The sequence below is a fragment of the Hemiscyllium ocellatum genome, chromosome 23, assembly GCF_020745735.1.
Source record: "Hemiscyllium ocellatum isolate sHemOce1 chromosome 23, sHemOce1.pat.X.cur, whole genome shotgun sequence".
NCBI classification, from domain to species: Eukaryota; Metazoa; Chordata; class Chondrichthyes; order Orectolobiformes; family Hemiscylliidae; genus Hemiscyllium; species Hemiscyllium ocellatum.
The window spans coordinates 25166723-25193303 of NC_083423.1; the positions used below are offsets into that span (position 1 = coordinate 25166723).

Genomic DNA, 26581 nt, shown 5'->3' on the forward strand with positions numbered 1-26581 from the left:
ATTGTTTGCAAACTTCGCCAGAATGCCCTTAGTTCCTTCATCTGGATTGTTAACATATAAAGTGATCCCAACACTGAGCCTTATATTTTTGTCATGTCGTGTATTGACACCACTTGTCACTGACTGCCATCCTGAGAAAGACCCTTGAATTCCAACTCTCTGCTTCCTGCCAGACAGCCAGGCTTTTATCCACGCTAGAACCTACCTCTAATACCATGGGCCCTTATTTTTCAAATATTCAGAATTCTCATCTTTCATAATGGATTCTGGTATCTTACCCACGACCAAAGTTAGCCTATTTGGTCTGTGATTTTCCATCTTTTGCCTTACTTTTTTAAACAAGGGTGTCAGATTTGCAGTTTTCTAGTTCTCTGGGACCCTCCCTGACTCTAAGTCATTGCTGAAAGATCACCATTAACTCTTCAGCTATCTCCCTTACAACTGTGAGAAAAAGCCCATCTGGTCCAGGTGATTTATCCACCTGCAGCCCATGCAGTTTTTCTAGAACTTCTCCTTGGTCATGGCAACCACACTCAGCTCTACCCCCTCACTCTCTTGATTTTTTGGGATATTACACTTGTCTTCCACCATGAAGACTGACACAAAATAGTTCTTCAGTCACTCAACCATTTTCTTGTTCCCCAATACTATCTCTCCAGTGTCATTTTCCAGCAGTCCCATGTCCACTTCTGCCTCTTTTAGTCCTTCATTTATCTAAAGAAACTCTTAAGAGTTTTCCTTTATGTTACTGGCTAGCTTACCCTTATATTGAATCTTCTCCCTCCTTACTTTTTTTCAAGTTGCCCTCTGTTAGCCTTTGTAAGCTTCCCAATCCTCTAGTTTCCAACTGCCCTTTGTTACATTAAATGCTTTCATGTTATCCCTGACTTCCCTAGTCAGCTATGGCTGTCTCATCCTAACTGTATCATGCTTCTTCTTCTTCAGGATGAATCTCTATGTCTCCTGAATTACTCCCAGAAACTTCTGCCATTGCTGTCGCACAAATCTGATTCTCTGTTCTCCCTCTCAAATTGCAGAGTAAATTCAATCATATTATGATCTGTCTCCTAAAGGTTCCTTCATCTTAAGCTCCCTTATCAAGTCTGCCTAATTGCACAACACTAAATCCATTACTGTCTGGTCCCGAATGCAGTCCATGACAAGCTGCTCCAAAAAGCCATCTCGTAAACATTCTACAAATTCCCTTTCTTGCGATCCACTACCAACCTAATTTTTCCAGTGCGACTGCATATTAAATCTCCCCATGATCACTGTAACTTTGCCTTTTCTACACAACTTTTCTATCTTGTGCCCCAGCTTCTGAAAACTGTTTGGAGGCCTGTACATAACTCCTTTGCGGTTCCTCAATTCTACCCAGAGATTCTACACCATTTGACCCTACATGGTTTCTTACTATATTTCTGCGACAAAGGAAACAGTGCAAAGTGGCGACTCTGTCCTGTAACTCAGCACCTAGACGTGAAAATCAGTCTTGCTGTTGGTGCAATTATTACTAACGGATCTGTCAGGTGCTTGAATTAAGCAGTTGGCAGCAAGTAAACCTGATACACGGGTCTGGATATCTCAACTAAGTATATTTCAACTTTCCTGCAAACTTCTTGAGCTACCAAAGCAGATGTCAAAATAGCTGACTGCAAGAAAGCTATTAATTAATGAATTCATAAACATGTTCATCTATCCACCTCTTGATTGATTTGCAGAGTAGCATATAGATGAGCTTCAGCATCTTCAACTTGCACAGTCACTTTGATGAGTCTGTCCAAACTGCGGGCAGAATTGATTGCTGATTTGTTGTTGAGAAAAGGTTTATCAGACTAATAGCTGCAACATACAGTTCGCCTTACAAGGAAAGGTTGGACATGTTAGGTTTGTATCTGCTCAAGTTCAGAACAGTCAGGTTGACTTGACTGAACATACACGATCCTGAGGAAATCTTGGCACAGTATGTTTGCAGAAAATGTTTCCTTTCATGGGAGAATCAAGAACTTGGGGTCACTGTTTAAAAATGAGTGGTTATCAATTTAAAACAGGGACAAAGAAACCTTTTTCTCCCCGCACTAAGGATCATGAAAAGGTGATAGAAGCAGAGTACCAGAGTCTGACTATTTTTAAGGCAGGGATGAATAAGATTTTTGGTAGGCAAGGGGTTGAAATGTTACCAGAGCTAGATAAGAATGTAGATTTTAGGTAACAACCAGATTAGCCATGGTCTTATTAAATGGCAGGGCAGCCTTGAGGGCTGAAAGGTCTTCACCTGCACCTTATTTGTTTGAGAACAGTGTACTTGGCAAATTTTAATTTGTGCTGTTCATCATGCTTTCTCCTTCTTGTCCATTTACGGGCACTTAAATCTGTACTCATCAGTTGGTTAGGGATCATCCTCGTTGAAAGGAACCAGAAATGGAATCTTTCAGAGTGAGTGCAAGGACCATAATTTATGGTCTATAATGCAATCCATTACAAAAGCCTAGTAAGTTCAAGTACTCCACAGAACATGTGGTTGCTGATCAGCCTGGTCAATTGGAGTACAGGCTGTATTTTGGAGTCAGCTTCAACTCTAAATAATTCTACGAACCAATGCTTTAACAGATAGTTTTAGAAACAGCTTAAAAAAAAATCAGTGCTTTACATTAATGAAAGTGTAGCTTTCCCCTCTGTATTAATCTGAGCACATTTGGGTCATTGCGCCTTAAATTCAAGTGAACTTCAGAAATAGGACAGGGATTGTCTTGATAAGAACATCTGGCTTTCAATGCTACTTAAGACCAACCAATTACTTCAACACAAATTCTTTATCTAGTGACCAGGGAAGTTTCAGAACATTTGACTGACTTAGTACACAGACTCAGGAATCCTATTTCACTCAGCCTTTTATTATCCATATTTCTGACTGCTGTCATGGCAAACACCAGTTACAGAGGTAAACTCCTCTGACAAGTATTTGTACCAATGATTTACTACTGATATCAGAGGTATCAACGGCAAACCACAAATATACTTGCAATTTTAATCATACAGTACTATATTAAATGTAAATTCTTATTAGGGTTGATTTAACTAATTTGTAATTTTAAATTTTTGAATACTGTAAAAGTAATATTGCAATTGTTACAATCTGAGGTGATTGAAGAACTAACTATTCAAATATTCGTATGGTCAGTTTCTACCTTGTAAACCTGAGTCTTCCCAAAAGCTTTCTGCCAATTTCTTATTCCATATCAAATTGCACTCACTATTAATTCTGTCTTTACCAACTTACACACTAACTGATTCACCAACAGTTCCAAGTAAAAGGTTTTCCTAGATGTATTTATCTCTCTTTATGGCCTCACTAACCTGTCATGCACGTAAGTATCTCCAGCTTGATAATCAATAAAATTTTCAGTCATCCTGAAGTCTGATGCAGGTACCAATCTCTCTCTGTGCCATGTGCCAATACACGTTCACACAAAAGCCTCCACCTGACCATTCTAAAATTCATTTGCAAGATTACTCTCCTCCTTTTAACAAAAACTATCCTATTTGAAACTTCTGCTTGCCCCTCCTACTGGGTTCTTCTTTGGCTGAGTGTCCATTTTGATCTGGGTATACTTTTAGACAGACCTCCGATATTTTCGATGTTAAAACGCAATATATAAAACTTCAATAATTTTATTCATAATTCAATGTAAGAATGCAGATCGTACAAGTATGAGTTGACTGAGGCAAATAACAGATGCAATTTTGGGGAAGTTGAGGGAGAAAAGCAAAGGTATGTTTTCTGGGGTGAAATGAACTAATATGGGAGGAGGCTGGTGTCAAGTATAAACATTTGGTCATAATACATACATAAGCAAACATTGCAATTAGTTTTTTTTCTTAAAAGTCACCTAGATTTCCAATAAACTTTATTTTTTCTTCTTCCTCTCCGGTTTCGATTTAGATTAGATTACTTACAGTGTGGAAACAGGCCCTTCGGCCCAACAAGTCCACACCAACCTGCCGAAGCGAAACCCACCCGTACCCCTACATTTGCCCCTTACCTAATACTACGGGCAATTTAGCGTGGCCAATTCACCTGACCTGCATATCTTTGGACTGTAGAAGGAAACTGGAGCACAACTAACCATGTGGGTTCCACAGGCAACTTCTTCCTGGTGGGACAGGACATACCTAGGGATGATGATGTTGGCATCAGGCTGTTACTTGCCTTGCCCAGAGGAAACCTCGCCTTATTTTAGAACAAGCACCCAGATGCTGGTGAAGAGAACTTTGCAGAGTCAACGCAGTTATGTATGCTGTTTTTGTTTCAGACGCTCAGGTTGTTCATTTGTTTAGACTTAGTAATGTAGTAGTTTGGTGCAAGTGAGTGGCTTACTGGACTAATTCAGAGGAACTAAGAGTCAATCACATTGCTAGAATTACAAATCGGCCAACCAAGATGACAGATTTCCTTCCACGAAAGGACATTTGTGAACCAGATGGATTTTTACAATAATCAACAGTGGTTACAAGGTCACAATTCAGGCACATTTTAAATCTAGCCTCTTAAATCAAATTTAAATTTCATCATATGCCATGGTGGGATTTCAACCCACCTCAGAATATCAGCCTGGCAATCTGGATTTCTACTCCAGTGACATTACTACCCCTCTACTGTCTCTCTGTCTTCACCCACATGGTTAAACGAGTGAAAATGACTGTGATCAAAGTTGAACAAAGAAACAAAGAACTAAAGAACAATACAGCACAGTAAGAGATCTTTTGGCCCTCCAAATCTGCACTGACACATTTTGCCCTTCCATACAAAAACTGTCTTCCCTTACAGGATCTGCATCACTCTAGTCCCTTCCTGATTAAAACAAACCCGATTTAGCCAACCTTTCTTCATATCTAAAATCCACCATGCCAGACAAAATCCTGGTAAACCTTTCCTGTAGTCTCTCCAAAGCATCCATATCCTTCTAGCAGTGTGGTGCCCAGAACTACACACAAGATTCCAACTGTGGCCTAACTAAAGTTCTATAAAACTGCAGCATAACTTGCCTATCCTTATACTCAATGGTCCTGCCAATGAAGGCAAGCATGCCATAGGCCTTTTTGTTTAACTACCTTATCTACTTGCATTACTATCTTCAGTGATCTGTGGGCCTGCACACCTAGATCCCTCTGCATATCAATATTGTCCACAGGGTTCTGCCATTTACTGTATAACGTCCACATGTTCTTGACCTTTCAAAATACATCACCTCACATTTTGTCTGGATTCAGGTTTGTTTTCACTGGAATGCAGGTGATTGAGGGATGACGTGATAGAAGTTTATAAGATTGTTAACGGCATAGATAGAGTGGAAAGTATGAGACTTTTTCCCAAGGTCGAGGTGTCAATTACTTGGGGCCCAAATTCAACTCCATTTACCATTTTTATGCCCATGCCTCCAACTGATCTTTATCCTGCTGTATCGTCTGATAAACTGCTTCACTGTCAACAACTCCACTCCGCCAATCTTTGTGTCATCTGCAAACTTACTAATTACACCAGCCACATTTTCATCCACATCATTTATGTCGACAACGAACAGTAGAGGTCACAACATTGATCCCTGTGGAACACCACTAGTCACTACCTTCCATTCCAAAAAGCATCCTTCCAATGCTACCCTCCATCTCCTATGATTAAGCCAGTTCTGTATTCATCTTGCGAGCTCACCCAGACACCACGTGACTTCACATTTTGTACCAGTCTACCATGAGGGACCTTGCCAAAGGCTTTACTGAAGTCCATGTAGACAACATCATCTGGTTTTCCCTCAATCATCTTCGTCACCTCCTCAAAAAACTCAATTAAGTTGGTGAGGCATGACCTCACCGGCACAAAACCATGCTGTATTGCTAGTAAGTCCATTTGCTTCTAAATGAGTACAGATCTTGTCTGAGAATCTTTTCCAATAAATTTGCCTATCACCAGAGGTTCACAAGCCTCTAATTTCCTGGATTATCCTTATTTTTCTCAAATAACGGGACATTGGCTCTTCTCCAACAGGGACCTGATTTGCAACCAAAGAAGACATAAGGATGTCTCGATTAAAGTGGTGCTGGAAAAGGACAGCAGGTCAGGCAGCATCCGAGGAGCAGGAAAATCAACATTTGGGCAAAAGCTTCTTTCCTGAAGAAGGGCTTTTGCCAGAAATGTTGCTTTTCCGGCTCCTTGGATGCTGCCTGACCTGCTGTGCTTTCCCAGCACCACTCTAATCTAGACTCTGATCTCCAGCATCTGCAGTCCTCACTTTTGCCATAAGGATGTCTGGCAGTGTTCCAGCAATTTGTTGTCTTGCCTCCCTCAATATTCTGGCAAACATCCTATCAGGATCCAGGAACTTATCGATCTTAATACTTGATAAGACGCACAACATCTCTTCCTTTTGAGTAGCAACCTGACTTAGAAACTCAGCACACCCTTCCCTGAGACCATCCCCCACCAGTTCCTTCTCTCTGGTGAATACTGACACCAAGTATTCATTTAGGAACTCAGCTACCCCTCTGTCTCCACACCTACATTCCTTCCTTTATCCTTGAGTGGGCCAACTCTTTCCCTGACTAACCTCTTGCTTATTTTATATATGTATAAAAAGCCTTGGGATTCTCCTTTATCCTGTTTGCTCACGACTTTTCATGACCCCTTTTAGCCTTTCTAATTCCTTGGTTAAGTTCTTTCCTAATTTCCTTATATACTTCAAGGGTTTGTCAGTTTCTGTCCTCCTAAAACTTACATACTCTTCCTTTTTCTTTTTAACCAAGGTCATAACATCCCTGGTCTTCCAAGGTTCACGTAACTTGCTATATCTATCTTTCATTCTTGCATGAACATGCCACTCCTGAATTCTTATCTACTTCCACTTGAAATATGCCTACTTGTCCGATGTGGATTTATCCTCAAAAAGCTGCCTGTCATCATACTGTCGTCCCATTTCCCCCATTCAGTCGAAGTAAAACATTCAGAGACACAGTATAGTTTTACCTCCTTCATTTTTATTCTGGGCCCTGAAGGAAGAGAGACCTATCACCCATGTGCACAGGGCAATGAGTTCTCGGTCTTCTTCTCTTGAATGGCAGTTTCTTAAATGAATTATATAGTCATTTTACACGAAGGAGCATCCAGATTAGAAAACGTACATATTAACTGGGTGATCTTTACAATCAGCAAGTGTCAATTGTAAACATTGAGCCATCTGCTGTTACACAATCAATATTCTTAACCTTAACTGGCTTCGCATAATGAATGCTTTTCATCCCATTAAAACCCATTACCCTTGCCTCTAGCATCCCATTGTTAACTGCAAGCTCTTATCTGATCTGTGTCATGCTCAGCTGAACCTCTTGCTTCACAAAACTCAGAACTTAACTCTTTCCCTACCTGCATATACCTTATATGTTCTCAATGTCTCCTTTTAGCATTTCATGATAACTACAGAGATGGCATTGCCAGCTTTCATAAGACTGACAGCATTTAAGCAAGTTATTGACACAGCATACAATGATTATAATAACAAAAGTTAATAGTCAGTTAGAGTAAACAGAGTTTGAAGAATCCTCCCATGTGGGAAAAGTTCACCAGAAAAGTTCTTAAATCCACAGTCCTTAGTGACCACTCCATCCCCTCCAAGTTGAGTGGAAACAAGCCAGTTCTCCAAAATCTCCTTTAGTAAAGTCCAACCTGAAAACAAATTCAGCCTGTTTTTCTGCATCACTTCTCTGAGAAATGTGGATTCTTGGATAACGGCAATTAAATGCTTCACAAAACTGATGAGACTTCCATCCTTCTGGAGATGCTTCAGTTGGAGGATTACAGCGCATCCTGTGTGCAGTGCAGCAGCTGCAACTGCAGGCTAGATGAATGCAGTATTCTTTGCAGCTTCTGCTCTCGCTCTGCTGTTAAATGTAGTAAAGCCAACTGGCTGTTTTGATGTTAGCTCGATCACCCACCTTCATATTCCTTAAATGATTGAAGGACAAGGTAAAGCTCACGTAGTTTAATGTCCATAGGAACGCCACTGACAAAAAGCATACCAACCACCTCTTTACTGTTGCTAGCTTCTTCACTTTTCGTGCTCCTGACTGAGGAGCTGATTGAATCCATTGGATCAGGCTGTGGAGGGGTGGGCGATGACCCGAAGGCATGCTTTAGCTGTGAATGGAGAAACTCTAGAGACTATGTTAGCTGCTGAAAGTATCTTTGCATTTCCTCCCTCATTCTTTCCTTGCCAAGGTGGTTATCAGTATGAAGACAGTCACATGTTTAACTACACTAAATTGTGTCTGCCTATTTCAATTCTCAGTTGTCTTGAAATCTGTTACTCTTCACTATTTATGAAGTTATCAAGTTTTGTACAATCTATGAACTTCTAAATTGCACTGTGTAAACAATTCAGTCAATTATAAACAAACAATCAATGGTCCTAAAATCAAACTCTCAGGCACCTCATTCAGGTTATTCAAAAATGACTTGGCTAATGTGAAAACCGTCAGGAAAAGTATTTCCAAGAAGCTCTTGTTTCACAAAACTCAGAACTTAACTCTTTCCCTACCTGCTTATACTCTATACACATTCTCACCTCCAATCAATATTCTCCAGTTCCTGCCTAATATTGTTGCAGTTTGTTTTCCCCACAAAGGCTGCAGATAAATTTGGAAGCCATTTGACTCCAAGCTAAAAGAAAATTCTCAACATAGCAATCTGCATTTTAACTAACATCCATAATATATGACCCCTCCATTCAAGATATTCCTGAATGTCTGTTGTTAAAGAAATTATAATAAGTCTTCTCAAACTCAAAATATATAGCATCCACAGGCCTACCGTTGTCCACTATTTCAGTCACCTTTTTTTAAAAAATCATATTTAAAACACAGCAGGGAAAAACTTGTTCCATGCAGGAATCTGTGACAATGTGCAATTCACTCCATGATTAGTACAGAGGCAGGTCCTTGCAACACTAAAAATCAATGGTAAGTGAATTTGAGAAAGTTACGCTCGAAGAGGATGGACAGATGTCTCTCTGATGGAAATCAATCCACCTCTACTTTGCCCAAAAAAAGTGTAATTTCTCAGTAAATTCCACATGTAGACATCACGGTTACCACTTTTTGCAAAGGTGAAATCCACAAAAAAAAATGGTGATTAACCATTTGACCTGTTTTTGGCAAAGACACTATATCATCCTGTTTTCTTTGAAAAGCATCATAGGATCTTTTACATTGGACAAGACCTCAGTTTAATGGCGGAAAGGTGACATTACCAACAATGTTCAACACTGTCCTGAAGTGCCAGCGTGGTTTATGATGCTCAGGTAGTGAACATTTTATAAAATTTCAGTGCTATAACCATCATGATCGAAAGTACAGCATAGTACAGAAAATTGTGTACAACCTGCCAGTTCTGAAAGTCCGTGCTTTTCCTATTTCATCATATGCACATAAAAGTTAATTAAAAACCATAATAAGTTAAAACTATTGTTTTCCAACAAAAATTTATTGCAAAAGTGTGATGACTAAATGTACAGCCTACTCAAACCTGGACAATATTGCTCAGTTGAACAACCATACACCCCATTCAGACATGCCATTTTACTTACTAGTCATTGAATTTGACAAAAAAAATGAAGTAACATTATGTTCTGTAGAAACTAATAATACAGAAGACAAGTGGATAACTGCTAAATACAGAACTATTTGAGAGAGTTTCTGCTGGGTTCACATAGGATTTATCACTTGCCTGAAAAAGAAGTTGGAGGTATGTTGAAGATAAGTTGGAATTTATGAAGAGAAATGTATATGACACTTCAGTCCAGATCCTTTCCTAAACATTTTCCCATTAAGGGCATGCACCCAAAATCTCAACTTGTCTTTTCTCGTTTCAAGTCATGGGCTTGACCTGTATTTCCAGCATTTTTTTGCTTTCATGTCAGCTTACCAAAATTTGTTATAACACCTAGTGAAATATTTGAACTTCTGTAATATAAAAGGGGCAGATTTCTGGGTAAAAATGCTACTTGAAAGTGATTTCAAATTCGACAGAGAAAAGATCTTTAAAGCTTTGGCGTTTGTATTACAAACACTGTGAACTTATGAAACAAGACACTGGTGGTTTAACTGCTAGAACTGTGATGTTTTCTGACTAACATTGGCAGTTTTGGTAATTTGGTTCCACAATACAGAATTCCAATTGAGTAATTTAGATGAGAAACATAACAGTTCAATTTGTTCTTGTGGTTTAGAAGATCCAGTGATCCTCCAGGATGGGTTATCATTCAGTGATTCGCAAAGTTATACCCACTATCTTCACAGATTTCAGTAACTCAGTATTGTGTCCAATAACATACTTCTAAAAATGAATACTGAAGGCAGAGGAATTTAAAATTATAAAATGTTTTGACGGATGCAGAAAATTTGATTTCAGCAATGGGAAGAGGCCAAATATAGACCAACAACAGAAGATAGTCATCAAGAAATCCAATAAGAAATTCAGAAGACTTTTTTTTAAACCAAAGAATGGTGAAAGAATAAAACTTACTAGTACAGGGAGTAGTTGAAGGGAATGCTATAAATGCATTTTAGAGGAGGCAAAGAGAATGTTATGGTGATAATTTTCAGAAAATAATATTATGAGAAGGAAGTTTAAGTTAAGCAAAAATACAGGCATGGGCTGGTTGAATGAATGAATAGCTTCTATATCATAAATCCTATGTCACATCTTCTATCCAAGTACTTGAAAGAACCTGATTGCTGATAAGCAAAACAATGAGCATTATACATAAATTATGTTTTATAACCTATATAACAAATCATTTTTGGTTTTTTTTGTTAACTCACTTCAAGTGACAAACCAAGTTAATGAAAAATATTCTGATCCAAACTAAGTGCTTACAACTGCAACATAACCTCCAGAACTGAAGGAGGCAGGTAAGCTCTATTTTTCTAAATAATCACGAAGGAAGTGCATTCCTTACACCCATCTACAGTTGAAAACTAAATAGTTTATTGGGTACATTAAAACAGCACAGCACAGGAACAGGCCCTTCTGCCCACCGTGTCTGTGCCAAAGACTACATTCCAAACTTATCCCATCTGCCTGCAATGGTCATATAGGAGAAAGTGAGGACTGCAGATGCTTCAGATCAGAGCTGAAAATGTGTTGCTGGAAAAGCACAGCAGGTCAGGCAGCATCCAAGGAGTAGGAGAGTCGACGTTTCGGGCATGAGCCCTTCTTCAGGAATGAGGCTCATTCCTGAAGAAGGGTTCATGCCCGAAACGTCGACTCTCCTGCTCCTTGGATGCTGCCTGACCTGCTGCGCTTTTCCAGCAACACATTTTCAGCTCTGCAATGGTCATATGTCTGTCTAAATGCCTTTTTAACATTGCAATTGTGTCTACTTCAAAATCACCCAACTCCCAAGAATGACATTATAGGCTTACTCTGCATTAAAAAAAAACTTGCCTTGTACATTTCCTTTAAACATACTCCCTTTCACTTTAAATCTATGCCCCCTAACATTTGACATTTCCACCCAGGCAAAAAGGTTACAACTATCCAACCCATAACTATCTCTGTGCAGGAAATGTTTAGTACCTGCTGTAGATTTGACTAAGTGAAAATGAATTGGTTTGAGTGCATATGCTGCCTAACTGAGTTATAAGTAGCATTCCTCTGAAATGATAGCCAGGGTTATTTTAAAAATCTGATATTTGCACAAATACGTGTTAGTCCTTTTCATTATAAATTGCCAAACTTATTTCAAAACACACATAGCTGAGTAAATCTATTAACTGTAATGACAGCTTTCCCACCAGTTCCAGTTGTTTACACTGCAGGTCTTCATCACCTGCATTGCAAACTGCTACCGTCAAACCAAATCTACTGTGCTGCTAATTTTTCTCTTTACCAGAAATAACATGAAATGAAAAGATTAGATTAAAAAAAAGTTTGACTTTCAGGTGCTCCTAACCCAGTTAGGTTCACCCTTCAACTCTTGAAAGATACACTTGACCTTGACCCAAACTTGATATGGGGATTGACCAATATCTTTTGTACAAAAAAATCAATAGCCTAAAACTTGAATTTTTTTGGAAGATAATTTGCAGCATAGAAGGTTGCAGCTGCTTGACAATATGAATAAATCAGTTAGCCTAGTTTGAAAGAGAGTTTGCCATCAACCTCCCAATTAATTTCAAGAAGTTGCTGGATTTGCAATGCAAATTAAACTCGCTGGTTAGGACTGCTATTTCATGACTTAAGGATCTTATTAATGATGAGATTAAGGTTCCAACAGCCTCTCTCTTCTTCCAATTTTTTTGTTTCCCCTCTATTTATCTTTCTGTATTTTATTTTACCAGAATTCAAGTTGCATCCTTGTGTGAATCTTTTTCTTTCTTTGCTCTTAAATTTCATTTTTAAAGAGATAAATGAACAATGCAGTCATTAACCAAATTCAAAGATGCTTACTGATCTCACTATCAATTTGCACTATCAGCAATTTGAGCACAAAATATAAGTGAAGCTGGAAGTTATGCAAAACAAAAATCAGAGCACAAGCTAAGAGATATCTCAGTCCAGTAAACTGTGAGCCAATATTAATTTAAAACATACAACAATTCAGCAGATTCTCCTATTGGCCAAAAGACTAACAATAATATTTGGTGTGGAAATGACAATGAGCTGTTAGCTGCCATCAGTTATTGCTATACAAAAAAAAATTAGTTGAAGAGTTGTGAGCATTTGTCACCCACACTCAATTGCTTAAGGTGGTGGTGACTATTTTTCATTTCCATTTAAGCCTGGAAAATGGTAGGTGAAGGAGGAGGGCTCCAACAGCATCGGCAGCTACGCCAGGAAAAGCCGAACACGGCTCCACATCTGCAACTAAGCCCAGGCTTCTGGAGGAAGACAAAGGTGGTCTCGGCCTGGGATGGCGGTCTCCCAGTGTGGTGGAAGTGGAGGTCTTCTTTGTCTTTGACATCCAGGTACCATTCATTCCAGCTGCTTGGCAGACGATTTCATCTAAAAATGGTGGTCTCAGCCCAGCATGGTGGTCTCATCGTGGATGCTTCTTCAGAGTATTGCATCATTCCTAAATTAGCTTTCCATGAGCCCAACAGCTATCAAGTGAACTGCTATAAACTGCGTCTTAATTTCACATTTTCGTGTTATTATTACAACTTCTGGCATTGATGAAGGTGCCGTGGTCAGGCGATGTACAAAACTTTTCACTGTTTTTTCGTGTAAAAGTACTGATGGTGAACTGCTATTCTAATGAGCCACTCTCTTGGATCACAGGAGTCCATATCATGAAGGAATGCGCATAACACTGTTAGGGAATGCCAAAAGTTTGACCCAGTGACACTGATAGTACGATAGGATGAAGTGTGGCTTGAAAGGGAACTTCCAGATGATGACATGCCCATGCACCTGCTTGTTCTCACTGGTAGACATTACAGATGGAAGATGCTGTTAAGAATCATTGACAAGTTGCTATCAAACATCTTACAGATAGTACACACTGCTGCCCTTCTGCAAAGATGGTGAAGTACATGTTTAAGGTCGAGTGCTGATCATGTGCACTGCTTTGTCCTAGATACTGGGAGGCTTGAGTATTACTGAAGTTGTACTCATCCAAGCAAATTGGGAGCATTCGTCACACTTTCTGACTGTCTTGTAGACAATGGAAGAGTCAGGAGTAGGTTACTTGCTACAGAACTCCCAGCCAGTGACCTACTCTTGTAGCTAAAATATAAGTGTTACAATTAAGGTGCTACAACTGATACCAGTCTCATCAGCGAGTAAGAAAAATCAGTCAGAATTCCTACAGATTACTATCAAGTGAGTCTCCGGATATCAGACAGGAAATTCTGCTGATGCCCCCACCTCCCTACAGTCAAATCTTTATAATTGTCAATAGTACAAACTCTTGCAGTAAAACTTTTACAACAATGCATGTGTGTTATGGGTCTTATTAAAACAGAATAAAAGAAACAAGGCACAAGTCAAGTGAGATACTCTCAATTTGTCTGGATGACTTTGGCTCAACTATTCCAAGAGAGATTCAATGCAATCCAAGACAAAGCAGTTTGCTGACTTGCACCTTATTCAACACCTTCAACGCTCATTTCTTCCACTGCTGTTACACTGCAATGTGTTTACTAAATACAAAATGCATTCCAGCAACTTACTAAAACTTATTCAACAATATCTCTCAAATTGCAACTTGAAAGCCATCAGGCAGGTACCTCCAACTAGTAGTCTCCTCCAAACCATTCGCTATCCCAATATGTTGCTGTTCATGCAACTTTATCCTTTACGGCACTGGGAGAATACCTTCATCATAAATGTGCTCAAGTAGTTTGAGATGGCACCCCACATACTATCTTTTCAAGGACAATTAAAGATGGGAATTAAATACTGGGCTTGTTAGTAACGTCCACGACTGATGAATGAATTGAAAACTCTTCAACAATTCAAGCAGTTTAAAAATTGTGCATCTTCATCATTCCTGATGAAGGACTTTTGCCCGAAACATTGATTTTCCTGCTCCTTGGATGCTGCCTGACCTACTGTGTTTTTCCAGCATCACACTCTCGACTCTAATCTCCAGCATCTGCAGTCCTCACCTTTACCCTAAGAATTGTGCAGTTGTGCTCACCTAGAATCTTTGACAGTCCCAAGAGTCTGATTTAACTACAATGACAATAATTATTAATCAATATTTAACAAAGTATGCTTAAAAGTATTTCTAACTGTCCTACTTGTATGGGAATTTATACTATTTCTGCTTGATCTAAGCAGATCAGTATCTTCTGTGTGAGCTAGCCTATTCTCAAAACATTTAGGTTCTAAAATCATGGTATCACAATTAAACAATAGGTGTCAAAATGTAAGTGTAACAACAGAGGGTTAACTTACAGCACTCCAAATCATAACTATAATTTTTGCCTCTGAAAATAAAATTACAAAATAGTCTCTATATTAAATTCAGGTATGTGAATTTATTAATGGCTCAATGTTGTTGTGACCCTGTGACACCTTCATAGGTGGCAATTTTACACATTAAAAATATACTTTCAAAGAAATAAAATGTTGAGTCGAACATTTTGAAGCCTTCACATGAATATAACCTTAACATGCTTACACAATAATCTAATGGTCTCTGCGCTTTTATTAAAACTATTACCCTGTACAACTGTTAGGTGTTTTTGGTTTGTAAACTTTTTAAAAGCACACAGGATGTAACTATCAGTCATGCACCAGAGTTACTAATAAATGATGGAACTGGGTATTGAGTTTTATTCTAAGTTATAATATTTAACACCTTAAACTATTAATAGCAAGCTAACTTGCTTTCAGCATTAAAGTAACCAGTGATCATAGTCTATGAAATACTCAAGACTAATCAGGATGTATTAATGGCCTAAAATTCAGATGAGCCACATAGAATTTGGGTTCCAAATGGCATGATGCAATTAATTTCTCAAAATTGTAATAATTTTCTTGAAAGCAGTTTACATATGCCAAAAAAATGAACACAACCTAAAACGATGTATTATTTAAACCAAAACGTTTTTTTTCGTTTGCAATCAGCTTCCAACATTGCAATAACTTGAGGTAAACGATACGAGCGCCGCATGGGGTGTGGAGAACCCAAGTGAATTAGATTTACTATAATACCAAATGTCCGCCATTTTTCCTGACAGAGCAAAGGACAAAAGAGTAGGTTCACACTTTAAAGGTAATAACCAATTTCCTCATGCACTTTATGGGACGATTAACAAATTTTACCTATTTTTAAACATAAACGGTTTCAAGGATGACTGAACTGAGCCAAATCGAATTTTTTTTTCAAATGGCCAAACCTGTCACTTGTCATACATAGTTTTCAGTAAAACGTATACGAACTTGGAAAATAATGTATTCTTTATTTAACTATACGTCCTTAACGTAAAAAACCTCCCCTTGTCCAGCCGCCGCCCCCCACAAGATGAATTTTTGGAATATTACACAACAGCCTATTCAAAACTAACAATGTCAATTTAAATACTATGAATATGAAATAAAATCTGTTGTACATTGGAAAATCTCCAATCCCGATCCAAATAAATTCCAATGATAAACAAGTCCACCCTCCCCCAGGATGTTTTGGTTCCACGTTTGCAGTGGTCCACCTTCCCATCTAGAATTCGAAGTACGTTATGTATTACATATAGTACAGGTTAAATGTAATTATCTTACGTAATTACAGAACTATATTTAAAATTACTGATCTAAAATGTAGACGTATTTACTTAAGAATATTTCAAAAAGTCTAGAATTTGAGAAATACTTAAGCATTTACGTCGCATTATATTTCTAAACATTAGCCGTTGCTAGGTATTCTATCTGAAAGGTGACAGTACGCGCCAAACAGAGAATATATCATAGACACGTTTCTGTTCACTATAAAAACTAAAATGGAGTAAAACGGAAATGTTTATTTATAAAAGTCCAAGTGAGATCAAAGTTGAAGAATACGGGAATTGAAAATTTGACAAAATGCATTTCACAACATCGATATGTACTAATATATTCATTTTATGTGCGTTCAAAATGAGGAGAAGTCTTGTTATGGACAGTAATCTCTTCAATTAAGAAAAACGGTTCACTAAACCCGCCATATTTCGCGTTGTCAGTCTGTAACCAAACCTACCACCTCAGTCGCAACAGAGGGGAGGAGAGGGGGAGGGAATCATCGCATATTTTCCTTCAATTATACATTTCTTCACAAAATACTTTTGACAGATGCCATGTAACATCATCTTACCTGAAGAGTCCACCAAGCCGACGGAAATACTCCGTTAAACTCGTTTTGCCAAACCAAAACAATGCAATATAATCTCCAACACAACGTAAATACACAAATAGTCCTATATATTATGATCACCCAACAACACTGGCGCTGTAATTTAAACTCGATAGTCTTCTTTCAGCAACATAAAACAGAGGAGTAACCCGTACAAAATATTTAATCCACAGTTAGATTTTTTTTTGGTTAGTCTCTCTGGGATCTGTTGCTATCTGTGTACCATTTACTCCCCTTCTTTGGAAAATGGCGGCTACGGAACGTCGTCCTACGGGGCTCACGGGGCAGTGGACAAGGGCGGGGAGCTCAGGACGCATGCGTACAGAGAAACCCGTGAAGGACTTCACTAGGTTTGGCAGTTCGTTTTTGGCTGTGGTGTGAGCGGGTTGAAGAAAATGTCAACCAGGGTTAACGTAAACTGGTGCTTCTTTTTGGTTAAAGGTGAAAATCAGCATGTTAGTTGTAGCGTAAATCGCGAATATTTCAAAGTTTTTTAAGTAAAAAAGTCAGATAATACGAAGTGTGATTTTGCAGCTAAGATTATATAAAATGGCGCACGTTTTAGCCCGAAAAGACGGACATTGTTTCGCTGCTTGAGGTGTTTCTGTGAGTGACGTCCCTCTTGGCTAACCATTGGTCGTGAAGTGGTTCCCTGCCCGCGCAGATTGGTTATTAATGACGCTATCTTGCTGCAGGCAGGTGGAGCTTAGCGTACGAAATCAGTTCGATTTAGGAAGTTGTTAATTTGGACGCCATTATAGGGAGCGGGCTGTACTACATTCTGTAAGGAGCGTCTGCATGGTGAATTTAATTCGCGGCTTTGTAGAAAAGAGATTATGTTTAGCGTTGTTATATCTTCAAATTACCCTCGGCGTCGAGAGCAGTATTGAATTGAACTTTTTTTAGAAACACTTTTTTTTAAAAGATGCGTCAAAACAAGATGGCGGCAGAGGCTGGGTTGTCTTGTTTGTCGCAAGTTGATCGTTCTCGAATTACAAGTCACGTGGTCAGGGTACATTCCTCTGCATCATAAAGTTGTGGAGGTGTAGAGTAATTCAGAGCCCATCAGCATTTGAATAGTAGTTGTACAGCTGAGGTGTTTATTCAGAGACTTGTTTTGAGCTCGATGTATTTCTGGAAGCTATTGCAAAATGTTGGGTTTAAAAAAAATATTTTTGATCGTAGAGTAAGGAAACTTATCTGTGGTTTTCCTATTTCTCCAATAGTGAGCCCCTTCTTCATCTCCCAACTCCCTCCACTGAAAATGGTTTTAAAATACTGCACGGTACTAAATTGGGCCTGTGTGGTCAAGTCTAACTTTGTCTCTTGGAAATAGTAAAAAAATTTTGATTTTTAAACGCCTAAAACTTCAATAAACTTTTAGCTTTGACTTTTGTGTTTTCAGTCCAAACCATAAAATACGGGACATGCTGAACAGGTACTTGATGGATTGGATTTCCTTGCAATGTATGCTCTTGTTAATAAATGTGCAATCTTTGTGCTTTCAGAACTGTAAGCTTTCCAAAAAAAAAGACTTTACATGTATTGATTGGTAAACTTCAGAGAATGGTTGGACTAAATGGGTGTTTCCACTTGGTAGCTTTTATGAAAGTCATTATGTATCTAGTCAGCTAAAAGTCACTTTTATTTGATTTTATTTTGTTTTTGGTGTTGTACTGTTGACTTATTTATCCTTTCTCTTATATGTTCAGCATGTATTAATAGAAACTAAACAGAAAAGATTGATCTTTATGTTCCATGTTACAGGCTTGTGTTAAAATCAAAGCTTTAGGATTCTAAGGGAACATTGTAGGAATGGTTAGTTGGAGCCAAAAATACTATTTTATCAGAAGAGTTAAATCACACTGGAAAGAGTTACTTGCTTCAAGATTGTGCTTGGGGTCGTACTGTTTCCAGTTAGCAAATATCATGTGGAAGCAGAAATGATTGGTCAAGTTTGCCAATTTTTCCACAACTATGAAGGTAATCTTAAATCACAAGATTGTGGCAAGTTTTGAGCAACCTTATATCCATATCCATAAGATGAATTGGCCAAACAATAGCAGAGAAATTTTAATGCTAGCAACTATGAAGTGCTGTGCAAGAGGCAATACATGGTGTTTCTGCAGGTGTTGACATTCATCAATCATTTGCATGACTGAATAGATGGCAAACTAAAAAAATGATAGGATGACATGTATAAGGAATTTAGTTTAACTGAGTGGGCAAAATGTTGTACATGAAGTATGTGGGATATTCTGACCTAGTTGCTTTAGCAAGAAGAATAGAAAAGTATATTTTAAAATTGCTATAATGTAAAATACATCTGGGTGTCTCAGTTTAATCTGTGTGCAGATACAGTAAATAAGCAATTTATTGGTTTGTTTGTGTTTATTGCAAGAGTAATTTAAGAGTAGGAATACTTTGTTCAGGATGTAGAGGGCACTGCTGGGACCACAGCTAGAGTACACTGTAGTTTTCATCACCTATTTGTGAGGAAGGACATGAATGCGTTAGAACCAGTTCAGAGACAGTTCACTTGACTGATTCCTGAGATGAATGGTTTGATTTATTGTTGTGAAATGTACGAGGAGAAAGTGAGGTCTGCAGATGCTGGAGATCAGAGCTGAAAATGTGTTGCTGGAAAAGTGCAGCAGGTCAAGCAGCATCCAAGGAGCAGGAAATTCGACGTTTCGGACATAAGCCCTTTTTCACGAATGGGGAAAGTGTGTCCAGCAGCCTAAGATAAAGGTAGGGAGGAGGGACTTGGGGGAGGGGCGATGGAGATGTGATAGGTGGAAGGAGATCAAGGTGAGGGTGATTGGCTGGAGTCGGGTGGGGGTGGAGAGGTCAGGAAGAAGATTGCAGGTTAGGAAGATGGTGCTGAGTTCAAGTTCGGAAAATGAGGCGCTCTTCCTCCAACCGTCATGTTGTTATGGTCTCGAACTCAGCACCGCCTTCCTAACCTGCAATCTTCTTCCTGACCTCTCCACCCCCACCCACTCTGGCCTATCACCCTCACCTTGACCTCCTTCCACCTGTCACATCTCCATTGCCCCTCCTCCCTACCTTTTTATCTTAGCCTGCTGGACACACTTTCCTCATTCCTGATGAAGGGCTTATGCCCGAAACGTTGAATTTCCTGTTCCTTGGATGCTGCCTGACCTGCTGCGCTTTTCCAGCAACACATTTTCAGCTCTGTTGTGAAACGTACCCAAGTACAGTGAAAAGTTCTGTTTTGCCTGTAATTCAGGTAGATTGGAAAGTACAAGGGAATACAGATCACGGTGATAGAACAGAAAAAAGCATACAAACAGATGCACCATAGAAAGCATTCTATCTAGATGCATCTCAGCTTGGTACATCAACTGCTCTGCCCAAGACCATAAACTATATTTTTAAAAAACCTATATGATCACACAAGTCAATGTTTTCACACAGAAGGTGGTTCGTATGTCAATTGAACTGCCAGAAGAAGTCGTGGGTCTAGGTACAGTTTTAACTTTTAAAAGGCATTTGGAAAGGTACATGAATAGGAACTGTTTAGAGGAATATGTGTCAAATGCAAGCATGGTGGGCTGGTTTTTGGCAAACTGGTCAGCATGGACGAGTTAGGGGTCTGTTTCTGTGCTCAGTGACTCGTGAGCTACAGTTTAATTAAGAAAAATTTCTTTAAGTCCACTTTTGGAATACTGCATGCAATTCTGGTCTTCCTATTGATAGGATGTTGTGAAACTTGAAAGGGTTCAGAAAAGATTTACAAGGATGTTGCCAGGGTTGGAGGTTGTGAGCTATTGGGAGAGGCTGAATAGGATGGGGCTATTTTCCCTGGAGTGTTGGAGGTTGAGGGGTGACCTTTAGAGGTTTGTAAAATCATGAGGGGCGTGGGTAGGATACCCTTCAACCCCAGGGCATCAATGTGGACTTCAACAGCTTCCTCATTTCCCCACCCCCCCCACCTCACCCAAGTTCCAAACTTCCAGCTCAGCATTGTCCCCATGATTTGTCCGACCTGCCTAGTTCCTTTTCCACCTATCCACTCCACCCACTGCTCCCTGACCTATCACCTTCATCCCCTCTCCCACTCACCCATTGCACTTTATGCTACTCTCTCCCCACCCTCCCTTAGCTGATCTCTCCACGCTTCAGACTAACTGCCTTTATTCCTGATGAAGGGCTTTTGCCCGAAACGTCGATTTCACTGCTCGTTGGATGCTGCCTGAACTGCTGTGCTCTTCCAGCACCACTGATCCAGGATAAATAGACAGTCTTTTCCCTGGGCTGGGGGAAGTCCAGAACATGGGGGCAACTTTTTCATGCAAAGGGTGGTACGTGTATGGAATGAGCTGCCAGAGGAAGTGGTGGAGGCTAGTACAGTTGCAACATTTAACAGTCACCAGGATGGGTATATGAATAGGAAGGGTTTAGAAGGATGTGGGCCGGATGCTGGCAAGTGGGACTAGATTAGGTTGGGATATCTGGTTGGCATGGGCGAGTTGGACCGAAAGGTCTGTTTCCGTGCTGTATATCTGACAAGTCAACCTCCCATCTGTTAAGTCCATCTGCGCTATTTGTTGCAGTGGAAAGGCAGGCTATTACATCGAAGACTATTCACACTCCAGTTACAATCAGGCAGAAGGTGCAAATCTTAAACACACATCAATGCGTTAAAGAACAGGTTCTTCAATGCTGTTATTAGGCCACTGAATGGACCTCTCAAATTTCAAATCTAATGTTGATTGCACAGTGGGTGCACAAGCGCACAATCATAACCTGGGATTTTGAGGAAAGTTCAAGCCTGTATCTATTACAGTTTACAAGAACGAGATGTAAATTTTATTGAAACATATAAAATGCTGAGGGTATTTGTCAGGATGGATATTGAGTTTTTGTGTTCCCTATTCCCAGCCTATATCTTTAACAAAATGTTGAAAACAAGGTATCTCCCTTTAAGAGACTAAAACTTTTTTGAAGGTTTCTGGAATTCTATTCCCAGAGAGGTCACTGATTAATTGAATATTGGCCTAGAAAGAATGTTTTGCGGTGACTTGTATAGAATAGTTCAAGACTTGAAAGCCATGCAAAATACATCTGTAATAATACTTGAGTTAGATCACAAGCTCATGTTTGAGATAGATATCTTTGGAACAGATATAGGAAGTTCTTCGCAATAGCATCATGAAGACCAAGCCTTCAATTCAGTTAGGAAATTGGTAGGGAGGGTGTGTCATCAAGACCAATCAAATAAGTTGAATGACCACCTTCATGATTAAGCTTTTGATCATTATCATGTCTCTGCAGGGTATGTCTGCTTTGTATTTTGGAAATAGGATATTTGAACACAAGCTCTGTTTGTACAAATATTGCAACTGTGTTGCTTTTTAAACTATAGTCTAGCCTTGAAGCATTCACTCTAGTACAGTGTTTATTCATGAAGTTGGTGCTCATCAAGATTACAAGTTTCTTATAACTATAGTTCAAGTGTAAAAACCCATCCTTTTGGGGTTATTCCATGCATATTTAATATCAGAAGTATAAAATTAGGTTTTGTTCAAAAGCAATGAAGTACAGATTATGTTAACTACAGTTTTCTCATTGTACGTAATGCTTGAAGGCATGTTATTCCTCGTGCAGTAACTCAACATATCCCCTTCGACAGCAGCTTCCAAACCAGCAACCTCTACCACCTCGAAGGTGAAGCCAGTATTTTCATGGCAACAACCTCACCTACAAATTCCCCTCCAAACCACATGCAATCCTGAGTTGAAATGATGTAATTGTTCCTTCACTGTCACTGGATCACAAGACAGTTATGGAACCCCCAGCAGCATTGGTGGTGTCTCTACACCAATGATCGCAGTTATTCAAGAAAACAGCTCACTATTGCCATCATACAAATTTGGGATGGATAATAAATACTTGCCTAACACGTGATGCCCATATCCTATGGGTGATTTTGTTTTAAAAGTCACTAGATTTAGTAACACTTGTTAGATTTTATGCTGGCTGCCTGCAGTCGCTTTATATTTGGGGAAAATCCAGGTTGCTGCATTACAGTGAAGTATGAGATCAATTACATGAGGCAGAGCATTTAAAAACTTTTATAGTTTTAGTCTTTTTATCAGACTTGGTCCATAGCCTACATAGTCTTTTGTCACTAAAAAAATTCATGTGGTGAAGTCATACACCATAATCAGTTCTGATTTTTGCTTTTTAGTCTTTGTGACCCTTCGGTGTCCTTAACTTTTATTAATAGTATTGAATATAATAACAAGGAAGTTCTGTCAAACTGTAGGAAGAACAATAGTTAGATCTCAACTGGCATATTGAGTCCAATTCTCAGTGCTGCACATTTTGGAAACATCTAAAAGATACTTGAGAATGCAGAAACGATTCACAAGAATGATTCTGGGAATAGTCACCTTAAGTTGGGTAGATAGTTTAAAGAAGCTGGGATCTCCAAAATCACTTGAAAGCAGATTTGAAAGTAATTCGGAACATTGGTGGCTAGGGAAAACTTTAATTGGTCAAAAGATTAAGAACAGGAAGACAGATTTAAGATAATTGGAAAAGTAAAGGATAAACCTTTTTCACAGGAGTGTTCAAGGTACGGAATGCACTGTTTGAGTGTGATGTTGAAAAATTCATTTGAATGAACTCTGTAATCTGGAAAGTCTATGTGCAGGGCTTAGAGGAAATGGAGTTCATTTAGTAAATTGTTCCTATGGAGAGCCATTGTAGACATTGAACTAAATGACTTATTGTATTGTCGCAATTCTGAGGTCATTGTTGTTTTTGATACTGTTTCATACCATTAGGCCAGAGACTTAGTCAGTGATACAGCATGGAAACATTCCCTTCCGTCCATGCAGATTCATCATCCAAACTAACCTAGTCCCACCTGCCTGCACTTGGCCCATATCTCTCCAAACATTTCTTATTCATGTATTGAGCTAAATGTCTTTTAAATGTTGTAACTGTTTCCACTTCCTTTGAAGTTCATTCCATACATGAATCACTGTTTTAAAAAAAATTGCCCTCATGTGTCTCACCTTTTAAAAATAAACCCTCTTAGTCCTGAAATCCCTGCACTTTAGGGGAAAGACATTTTATCTATACCCCTCATGGTTTTATAACCCTCTATAATGTCACCACTCAATCTCCTATGATCCAATTAAAAAAAAAGTCAGAGCCTATCCAGCCTCTCCTTACAATTCAAACTCTCCATTCCTGGCGACCTGATAATCTCATTTGAACCCTCTCCAGATTAATGATATCCTTCCTATAAAGGCAACCAGAACTGAACACTATACCAGAAGAAGCTTCGCCAACATCTTGCGCAGCCTCAGCATAACGTCGTAACTCGTACGCAATGGTCTGAGCAATGAAGGCAAGAGTGCTAAATGCCGTCTTAAATACCCTGTCTACATGTGACGCAAAAAATTATGTACCTGAACCCGGTATACAACACCACCCCCAGGGCCCTACTTCTAATTATATAAGCCCTGCCCTTGTTTGTTTTACCAAAATGCAATACCTTGCATTTATCTAAATTAAGCTCCGTCTGCCACTGTTCAGTCCGTTGACCCATTGGTCAAGATCTTTGTTCTCTTAGATAACCAACTTCACTGTCCATTATAAGTGATTTTTGTGTCATCCATATTATTTTCTAAATCACTTAAAATGATAAACAAAAGTGGATCCAGTACCAATCCCTATAAAGCACTACTGCTCAGAGGTGTCTATTCCAAAAGACAACCCTCTGTCTCCTACCTTTTTAAGTCAATTTTATAAGCATTTGGCAGGGTTGAGCTGAACTTCATGTGAACTAATTTTATTCATTAGTCTGCCATCTGGAACCTTTCAAAGGCTTTACTCAAGTCCAAGTAAGCAATGTCTATCACTCTATCCTCATCAATCTTCTTGGTTACTTTTGTCAAAAAACTCAATCAAGTTTGTGAGACATGATTTCCCTCACACGAAACCATGTTGACTATCCCGAATCATTCCTTGCCTCTCCAAATGCATATAAGTCCTATCTTTCAGAATCACTTCAAACAAGCAGCATGTATCTGGAAAGACAGCTAGGATTGAGTGAATCCCAAGTATAAAGGCAGTAGACAAATACTCAAGATGGAAATCAGGATGGCAAAAAGGGGACGAGATAGCTTTGGCCAAAGAGATTCTACAAATATGTTAAGGACAAAAAAGTAACTAGGGCAAGAATAGGGCCCATAAAGATCAGTAAGCCTATCAATGTGTGGAACCGCAGGAGATGGGAGAGATACTAAACAAATGTTTACTGTGAGGAAGGATATGAAAGATAGAGAACTTAGGGAATAAATAACGATAGCTTAAAAAAAAGTCCATATTACAGATGAGGTGCCGGTTATCTTACGGTGCCTAAAGATGGGTAAATCCCTGGGCCGATACCAGGTGTAACCTAGAACTTTGTGGGAAGCTAGGGAAGTAATTGCAGGGCCCTTTGCTGAGATACTTGTATCATTGATAGCAATGGATGAGATGCCAGGAGATTGGCTAAAGTGGTAAGGAAAAGCCAGGAAACTACAGACTAGTGAGCCTGATATCAGTAGTAGGTGAAAGTGAGGACTGCAGATGCTGGAGATTATAGAGTCAAGAAGGCATCATAGAGAATATAGAGAATCATGCAGAGAGTTCTTCAAGAAGTAGGTCTTTCATTTGCAAACAAAAGACCGTGACACTGAGAAAGCAGATTCTCAAATACCCATGAACCTTGGGGTCTGTGGATTTTTATTTTTTTCAATCATGTTAGCTTATCAGCATGTCCAACTATATTAATCAAAGTTCCTCACTCTAGCTACATAATAAACCAGTGATGTTAGTTCCCATTATCCCTTAAATTGTACATTTTACTTCATGTTATTCTAATGTTATGGTTAGATATGTATTGCTAACTCTGCTACAGTGGTCTTCTCATTCCACTCTAACCTGTCATGATAGATATTTAGCTATTCGATCTATTACAGTAATCTCCTGTCTCAAGCTGATTCCACTAACTGTTGATTAGATATTTTAATGTCATGTCCCAAATATTTGTCTCAGCCCTGTCATAATAACACTTAACAGAGAAACTTGCTTTATTACTTATGTTACCTCGTCTCACCATAGTGACCTTTCAGCCTTAACCTTGCTCTGCTAATTGGTGTAAGAACATTCCACTATGGTTATCCCATCTTGCCTTCCACAGACCACAGATTGTCAGGGGTCTTCTTGCTTTAACCCTTCCCATACTTTCTTGTCCTTTATTTTCTATGCTGCCCGAAACGTCGATTTTCCAGCTCCTCGAATGATACCTGACCTGCGCTTTTCCAGCACCACTCTAATTCTGATATCAGTAGTAGGCAAGTTGTTGGAAGGGATTGCGAGGGATTGGACTTTTGTGTATTTGAAATGGCAAGGACTGATTGGGGATTGGCAACATGACTTTGTGCGTAGGAAATCATGTCTCACTGACTTGAGCTTTTTAAATAAGTGAAGAGGATTGATGAAGGCAGAGTAGTGGACATTGTCAAACACATTGATGAAGTCCATATAGACAGAGTTCTGCATAGTAGACTGGTTAACGAGATTGGATCACGTGGAATACAGAAAGAACTAGCTGTTTGGCTGTAAAATTGGCTTGAAGGTAGGCAACAGAAGGTAGTGGTGGAGGGTTG

General features: G+C 39.2%; 1 protein-coding gene and 1 long non-coding RNA gene across 7 annotated transcripts in view; one reads left to right on the top strand and one right to left on the bottom strand.

The window, feature by feature from the left end:
• The window catches only part of kmt2e (lysine (K)-specific methyltransferase 2E), a 124982-nt gene extending 107864 nt beyond the window's left edge, over positions 1-17118 (bottom strand). For all 5 annotated transcript variants that reach the window (XM_060842798.1, XM_060842799.1, XM_060842800.1 and 2 more), the window contains exon 1: positions 16845-17118. The gene's annotated coding sequence lies outside the window, so the exon portion shown is untranslated. The remainder of the gene's footprint in view (positions 1-16844) is intronic.
• A 95-nt stretch (positions 17119-17213) lies between these two features.
• The window catches only part of LOC132826881 (uncharacterized), a 30470-nt gene continuing 21102 nt past the window's right edge, over positions 17214-26581 (top strand). For both annotated transcript variants that reach the window (XR_009645930.1, XR_009645931.1), the window contains exon 1: positions 17214-17324. This is a non-coding gene — a long non-coding RNA (uncharacterized LOC132826881). The remainder of the gene's footprint in view (positions 17325-26581) is intronic.